The 8,642-nt window shown below is 38.2% G+C and overlaps 1 pseudogene; it reads left to right on the top strand.

Annotated features, from left to right (window-relative positions):
* LOC145466235 (fibrinogen C domain-containing protein 1 pseudogene) overlaps window positions 1-562 on the top strand; it is a 1,504-nt pseudogene extending 942 nt beyond the window's left edge.
* Window positions 563-8,642: the final 8,080 nt, after the last annotated feature.

Below are 8,642 nucleotides of genomic sequence, written 5' to 3'. Positions count from 1 at the left end.
TAGTGACTCTGTTACTCAGCTAATTCGCTTCGTTTCTATTCGTTACGTTCTACAAACAACACCTGTAGAAATTTTATACAGTTATGCATACAAAATCTTGTGGCTAAAACAACAGTCAGGACTACTGAAAGTTTGAAAGCGAATCTATCCCGCGGGGGGGAGGACTCCCCGGACCACCGTACCCACTCTCGACTACACGCATCTTCAACAATTGATCGCTCGGACAACTGGTTTCTTTTCGTTATCATCTTTGTCTTCCGCGTGATAGTTAATCATTTCTTTCTGTAATGTTTTAGGAGCTGCCGGTGATTCTCTTAATATTCACGGTGGTCAACCATTTTCAACTTGCGATCAAGATAATGATAACAAAGAGGGCGGAAACTGTGCCAGTTCACGTCACGGGGCCTGGTGGTACAAGAACTGTCACAAATCTAACCTGAATGGCATCTATCGTCATGGAAATCCCTCTATCCCCAACGATGGTGTGAACTGGAAAACCTGGAAGGGACCCAAGTACTCCCTGAAGAGGACCGAGATGAAAATAAGACAAGTGGATTTCTGAACTTTCATGTTTTGCTTTTTTTAAGAGGCATTCGTCAAAACCAGGACAGCTGGGGTGAGGAATAACCGTAAACCTACCTTACAGTTGAAGATGAGGATATTTTAAAATTGTTTAATTTAGATTGTAATATACTCTACTTAAATTCAAAATTAAGCCACAAGCCACAATCGACCGACTACCACTCACCGCATAGACTGTGTTCAGTACGAAAAGAGGAAAAAAAACAGAAACTATGGTAAACGGAAGCTCGAGAGAAGTTTACAATGTTCTCTAGAATAAAGGAACGTAACTGACCTTCAACCAACTTATGTCAAGGAAAATTGAAAAACTGTAAAAATAGTCAAAATTTCATCGGATTAAGGCCGATTAAGGAATCTCTGTTAATTTATTTCTGCGCCGTATTTGAGCTTAGGTTCTTTTCTTAAGGAATTAATACAAGGAGGTTGTTTCAAAATATCAATTGCTATCATATGACCCGTACGGCCCCGCGCGCAATTTCCTTGGAAAACCATAAGAAAAAAGGTCCCGTATGCATGGGGACCGTACGCGTGGAAGTGATAGGGCCGGAAAAACACGTACGGCCCTACTAGAAACGCGTACAGCAAAATCGATGCCAGTTAATGACAAAAACAACTTTTTTGCTGCAAAATTTTGTTCTCTTCAAAATGAGTGATGAAAGTGAACATTCTGAGAGCGAATTTTATTATCCAGGCGAACTGCAGAACTACTTCAGTCGCCAACTCACTCCGAAAGTAATGAAAGAAAGTCAACACTCCTCACAAATGAAAAAGTTCCCAACTTTCTCAGAAGCCAACAACAAGCAAACAGGCGTTCAAGAAAACAGCTTTCCGGATGAACTGTCCGGTAATTAACCTTTGGAATAAGCAAACAGTCTTGAGGCGAAACTTCTTTCAGTGGAAAGCATCAAAAAATTCATCGTGGGTCAAAAGCAAGAAAACCGGTAACGCGAAGAAAACTGACAAAGTACGATATAAGCTTAAATGTTTTCTTCGATTTTTCGGAGTTTCTGGCAAGTTGGTTAAACCAGAGAAATCACAAACATACCTTGTGTACAGTAGGATAAACTGCTCTGTAGTTTCTACATCAGTGTTGTTTGAAGAGACAAAACTGAGTGCGAACACAAGTTCATTACCGTACAGTTCATCCAGATAGTAAAACTCGCTTGTGTTTATAGTGTAATTTCCACTACACAATAAAGCCAGTAAAGTCAGTAAACCCAGGTACTGTTTGCGAGACCCAACATCGGTGTCATTTATATTCAATTGCTGGTTCTCTCTTGTTCAAGAGAATCCAAGAGATCGACAAATAGCTTGAAACGGCGCCGACATTTTGTTGAGTCTCTAGATGAAGACGATGTGTGAACAATTTCAGTGAAGCGTGAAGCGAACTTTTGTCACTCGCCAAGGTTTTGATGGTTTTGACATATTTTTGACATATTTATGTCAACTTTCTGTTGGCTTTGTAGCATGAATTGTAATTGTGGACTTAAATTGAAAAGCAAAAATGAGAAAATGAGTCGTGTTTTTCGATGAATTGTGAGTTTCTTGCTCGACGCTAAGAATTAAATGACAAGTTTTTATTGTAGAATCTTTTCTGTAGTTGTTCCGCGCGCGGCCGTCTGATGTAATGTAATCGCGTCCTATTTAGGTTCAAACAGAATTTTCAAAATTTTTAACACTACGTGGTCATGTGATAAAATGCTTATTGACTGAGTAAGGTCGGGCCGGACGGGAAAATATTTGGATCAAGGTCAGGACGTACGGACCGAGCGCAGCAATTACAAAACACAATTACAAAACACCAAAATAACGAATTCCACTTCCTATAAACAACATGTTGATTTATACTAGGAGTTTTTTCAGAAGATAACGAATTGCTCGGCATAATCGCGAAATAAAATTCCAAGGTTTTGCAAAAGGAGTGGAAATGTGATCTTTTGTACGCTAGATCACTTATTGCTGTAAAATAGATTCGTTCAGCTTAAGGTGGCCGAACACAGTTTTCAAGAGCCTCTGCCTAATTCACCATTACTTTAAAGCTATTTATGCTTTGCGCCCGTTTTTTGCAAGAGTCAAGGTTAACCACAGAAGGGTTTATTCTCACATTTTGTCTAAGGTGAGTGCTGTTGCCATGGCAACGGGCTGGTTGTTTATTTTAAAAAAATTCAGTCGTTAGATTTTTTTCATCATTTGCCCACTATGAATTGACATTAAATCCCTTCTGTCAACACTGTTCTAATAAAATTTTGACATAGGCGACTTTCGTAATTCGCCGTAAATCGTTTTCACTGCATGTTCTGTATGATTAAAAGTTCCCTATGTCAAAATTCAGATTTTTTGCGATAGATCATTCAAGTGGTTTCTGAATTATTTTTTTGCCAAATTTCTTGAAATTCTATCGACTGGATCGTTAGAAATCGGCAAGTTTCTGCAAAAGCAATCGGTCTCAATTTTTCGAGCAACTGCGCATGCGCTGCATTTAACTGGGTTCTTTCGGTAACAAAGAAAAAGCTGAGAATTGCTGGGTTCTTTGCGTCGTTACCTTTTCTAACATAGCTTTGTAATAAAAGACTAAAAGCATCAATACACTGCGTTCAGTAATGGAGAAAAATAACGCATATAGTGCGGGTGTTGAGTAAGTAAAATGATCGCTCTATTGAAGGCATGTTTGTTTTTCAATCCTTGTGCGCGCGCGCTGAATTGCATCAGCAAAAGCGCGCGCGAAAACTGTGTTCGGCCACCTTAAGTGAAGTCGGCTTAACTGCTAGTTTGAAAGAATTCAGCTACTGTCAGAGTATTCCAATAATGTACATGAGAAAAAAATCAAAATGCCATATAGAGCTATGTATATATATTGTCCAGCCAATCACACGGTTGGCCGAGAGATATTAAGCTTAATGTCACAGTATTTCAATGTGCTGGTAAACATTTTAAAATGTTATGTAGAACCATGTGTAATAGATTCATGTACCTTACAGAATAGTGATGTCATCTGCCTCCCAGATGGGCTTTCTGTAAATAATGTATAGGTGTCGACGAAAAAATAATAATCAACTTGCTTCATTATGTTAATTACTGAAAATAGCTTAATTAATTTTATAGTCATAAGGGCAGTGATTGTAAAGGCAAATTTTGTAGAGAATGTAGGTTTAAATAATCACAGAGAAATTGCTAACAGTCAAGATTTTGCAGTAAAAAAAAATAATTCAAAAATGTGGCATATTTGTATTATTTTATAAAGAAGGGTTTTCTGCGGCGCGAGCGCATTTTTGGACAGGCTGCTTACACACTCCATGGCAACTGAAAGACATTCCTTACAAGGTGTGATTAAGGGAAGGAGTTCCACACTACGCCGGAGGAATTTAAAAACAAAGGTTTCTTTCTACGGTTAGGCCTACCGTCCACACTAATCCGTCACGAAAACGGAGTTTTTCAAAAACGCTCTTCAAACGGAAGGAATTTAAAAACAAAGGTTTATTTGTTCTTATTTCTACGGTTAAGGTTACCGTCCACACTAACCGTCACGAAAACGGAGTTTTTCGAAAACGCTCTTCAAACGGTAGGAATTTAAAAACGCCGGCTTTTCGCTCTCTTGTGGATGGAAAAAGTTTTGAAAACACACTAATTGAACTGCAAAGCCATGAACGAAGATCCTGCCAAACGTTGGATCTCACAGGAGATCTAATCAGACAAACTTGAAAAGTAAAACGATGACAAGTCAAAGACTACTGCAAGGCTGACACAACGTCGTGTATTTAAAACAATATTTCGGCTGGCCAGACCAGCCTTCTTCAGATTTCGATGTTACTAAATTATAAAAATGAAATTACAATATTATATGATAGTGGATGTCGTAACACAGATTTCGAAACTCTCATCATGCTTATCACGATTCGATAATGTAAAAGGTTTTCATCGAGCCGATTTTCATTATAAGCACTAAAACCGATTTAAGGGTGTTTTTAACAGGTCGTATTGTTGCTATAGTAACTCATTTTGCCATGAAGGTGACTGCAACTTGTTAACAAAGATTGGGCATTTATGTCACACCAATATTGTAACAACTCTTGATAAAGAGTGGTAGTATTGACCCGTCGAAATATGACTGCTGGAAAGAGCGACAAACTGTTACCAGCCACCTTGACCGAAGAACTTGTAACTGCATTGTTTTCTTTTTTGTTCAGTTTCCACCGTTAAAAACGTGTAAAATAAATGTAATTTTTCCTTACCATTCTGAGTGGTAAAACATTATCTCTTGAACTTGACAATATTAGGCAACCCATTAAAAATTCCATCAAATTCGTCAAAGCAGGAACTTCTCCTCTAGTTTAACCTCCCCTGTCAAAAGTGAGAAACACATTCGTTCCTTCCGGAGTAGAAAGCCGATTGTTTTTTTCTTATTCAATGCAATTCAAGAACTCGTATCTAACCTGACGGTTTCGTGAATCTTCGTAAGGAATTTACAGTTTTTTAGTAAAACCGTAAGAACTTTTTCTTTTCGGAGATAACTGCTGCCGCCGACCACTGCTCTCTTTCTCATAATAAATGGCAACAGTTAAAACAATCTTTGGCTGCTGCTGTGGTGGCCGTCACAGAGGACGTCGAGGTTAGTGGTTGCACCATCCACTGATGCCATCCAATTTTGAGATCTTCTGACATTTTACGAAGACAGTACGTGTGATTTTCTGTTTTTCACTCGTATTCCGCCATCATTTTCAAACCTATCCCGCATCTTATCCTTCAAAATGAACAAATCCCTTTCCCGCCAAGTGTTTTTATCCCGCATCCCGTCATTAAAATTTCTGTCATTCCGCATCCCGCATCCAAACCTGTGTTAAAAACTCCTCTTAATATTTCTCATAATGTTCAATATCTTTCTCTGAACGCAATTAAACAGGCATGGAACGATAAAGATTACAGGTTATTGCCTACCCTGAAATGTTGCATTACTACATACACCACGAAAAATCCCTAGCCAACACAATCCCGACAATAGTTTTTTTTTTTACTCAGGTTTGAATCTTCAATATTCAAACTTAAATTTTTTTGCTTTACACCCAAGTTCCTTGCTAAACGAACTTGGAAAAGTCTCACTCTGGAGCCCAGTGTCTTGACGCCCAATTTGTTGGATCATAAAATATTTATACCGCTCTCAAAATGTCCCGAAATTAAGAGTTGTCCTTTCAAAACTAAAATTAACTGAAAGAAATTCAACCCATCTTTTATGGGTGACTATAAGAGAACGGCCATTTCAAAGCAAATGATTTAAACTTCCTCGATAGTTTTCATCACATAATTTTTAGTCTTTGCCAAAAAAAGCATCTGCTAGGGCATTGCCAAGGTGGTTAGAATATTAGCATCACACAAATGCCCAATCATTTATCTTTATGGCAGAATGGCAGATATAAAGGTTACCATGGCAACGAGGCACTCGTTAGCTTTGAGAACTTATAATTCAAAAACGTTTCGGTGAAATACATTGTTTATTATTGAATTGTAATAAGTATTTTAAGATAAAACTCCTTTGCAAAGTTGAAAAAAAATCCTTTCGTGAATTCAGAGTCATCTTTTCAAAATTGTCGCAAATTTAACATGAGCCCCTTGACAGAATATTTTAAACTTTGCAAAAAGTTTTATCTTTACATGCTTGTCGCATTTCAATAACAAAATATAAGGGGTCGCCAAGTCGTTGTTTCAGTAATGAGGTGCCAACTTTTTAGCAGGTTTTACTGCTGCTATGGTAGCCTATTATGTGACAAAGATAACCAAAATGTGTTCACCAATGATTGGGCATTATTGTAATACCACTATCACCATCGCTTGATAATTATAAACAGCCACCTTAAATATTCTTTTTGTGGTTTAATTCTTACATATTTTCCTCAACGGGAACACCGCGTGTTGCTGAATAAACCATAACAACGAGTGCATGTCGAAAGCATTGTCTGAAATTATTTCACTCGCAGACATAAACAAAACGCCCATCCTAAAAACATCAATTTATTTTCCCCAACATTGAAACTGTAAACAGCGCGGCTACGAGATCACTGCGGAGTGTAGCGGGAACACAAAAGGAACAACTAGAAACAGAATTGGAAACATTATTGACATCCGCGGCTCGTTTTACAAAAAAAGAAAGCTTTTCACTATTAACTCAAATTCAAATAAAGGAAACTAAAGTAGTTCTTACAAACATTGCCCGGATGTCTTTAGTTTTCCAATAAAATATAAAGCTAAAGTTTAACATAATAGTTTACTGCAGCCGGTGTGCAAGCTGCTTATGCTCAGTAACAGGCTTTGCAAGACTCCATTACAGTAGCTCGCTCAACTGCTCTCTTTCGGTAAGTTTATGTTAGCTGTTAACTCTGCTATTTACGAAAATTAACTCATCTGTCTTTATAATTCTCGTGTTGTATAATAGTATTTTCCATTTTATTACGCAGGAGTCGACAATTTCTCTCTCGCAGTGCCGTAAACTTGAAAACTCGAGGAAGAAGAAAACGTGAGCCAGAAAGGTTATAGTGCAACAAAGAACTTAAAAAAACGCCGACTTTCAAGTACCCAAGACAAGCCAGATAAAGCTAATGATTTTTTGGTGGAGCCTATTACTTGAACGATGCCTTAAGGTTCGTGAATGTCTTTGCTAAAATTAGTAGTTTTATATTTCTTTAAATCTCCCACCAGTTACAAATTAAAAGTCCTGGAAAATGCTGTGGACTGTTCGCTGTTTTTTTCTCTTCGCCGGCTTCTTTATGGATCGCGTATCTGCTGGCAAGCAATGCAGAAAGAAACGGAGCATAAATGGAATGGCTCTACAAGGGTTCATCGCGAAAAAGTTCTTCGTAAGAGCTCTTCACGAGTGCGATATCAGCTGTGAAACAGAAATCACCTGTCAAAGATATAACTACGTCTTAGGAGAAAAGTCGTGCGAACTGAATAACCGCACCAAGGAGTCAAGACCCAAACATTTCCGCTCAGACCCGGCACGGTTTTACAAACGACGCTTGAGCAACCGGGGTATGTGCGAAAAAATTAAGGAAGCTTAAACACAGACGTTCTTGAGAGGTGGACATCAACCAGAACTCTAATGCTATCGCCAAAGGAAGAATATAAAACTTCCAGTTTCCGTCGTTGTTTTAAAAGTGTCTGTGCTTACGATTTCTATTAATGCCTAAAATTTCCCCGAAGTAATGAAACGTTGTTTTCCCGAAAATTTAATGCTCGTAAATGCTCCTGAAGGGCTTTTTCCTTCGAGAAGAATCTCTAACTGGTGCCGAATTTTAATTGGCCCTATTTGCCACATTTTCGCAAATTTCATCCCTGGGAGTTTTCTGGGTTACGGTTCCCTGAAAGTAGTTATTTAGTTTATTTCGATATCGGCGTATCTCGCGGATATCATGAACTTTTCCCCCGTTTTTATTATTTTATTAAAAACAAGATTTCTGTGGACAGCTATCAGCCTCCATCGACAGAAACACTGTATTTATCATAATAGAAACCACAATATAATTGGTAAATTTGTAATTTTTTTTTCTCTCTCTCTCTCTTTTTTGATCCAAGTTCGTCTGGGTTCCATTTCGGAGCTCCCAGCGCATTCATGTCAGGATATAAAGGCAAGCGAAGGCAAAGACACCATTAGCAGCAAGTACTGGCTGGATCCAACTGCGAATCGAACGGCAATTTTGGTTTATTGTGACATGGACCTAGAGGGTTACTGACAATCATCTTTCATGTCATTTCTGTGTTGGTTTTAGTATGACTTGGGTTTTGACTTTGTTGATTTCTTCTCTATTTAAAATAGAATTAAGCTCGTGAAATTTTCTTTAAGTCTCAGCACTTTCATCTACTTTATAACAAAAGTTAACAAGTACAGTTCTTTCTTAATCGTTTGCAATGAAGATGTTGATGAATGTATCACCGGCAACCATGACTGTGACGTGAATGCAAACTGCACCAACACTGTTGGGGGACATAACTGTACTTGTAAGGAAGGATTTACTGGAGATGGTCGCTCATGTTCAGGTAGACTCTTCTTTTCGTGTAAAACTTGAGCAAGCTGT

The sequence above is a fragment of the Orbicella franksi genome, chromosome 13, assembly GCF_964199315.1.
Source record: "Orbicella franksi chromosome 13, jaOrbFran1.1, whole genome shotgun sequence".
NCBI lineage: Eukaryota > Metazoa > Cnidaria > Anthozoa > Scleractinia > Merulinidae > Orbicella > Orbicella franksi.
The sequence above is the reverse complement of the archived record's forward strand: the minus strand, read 5'-3'. Positions and strand labels throughout refer to the sequence as shown.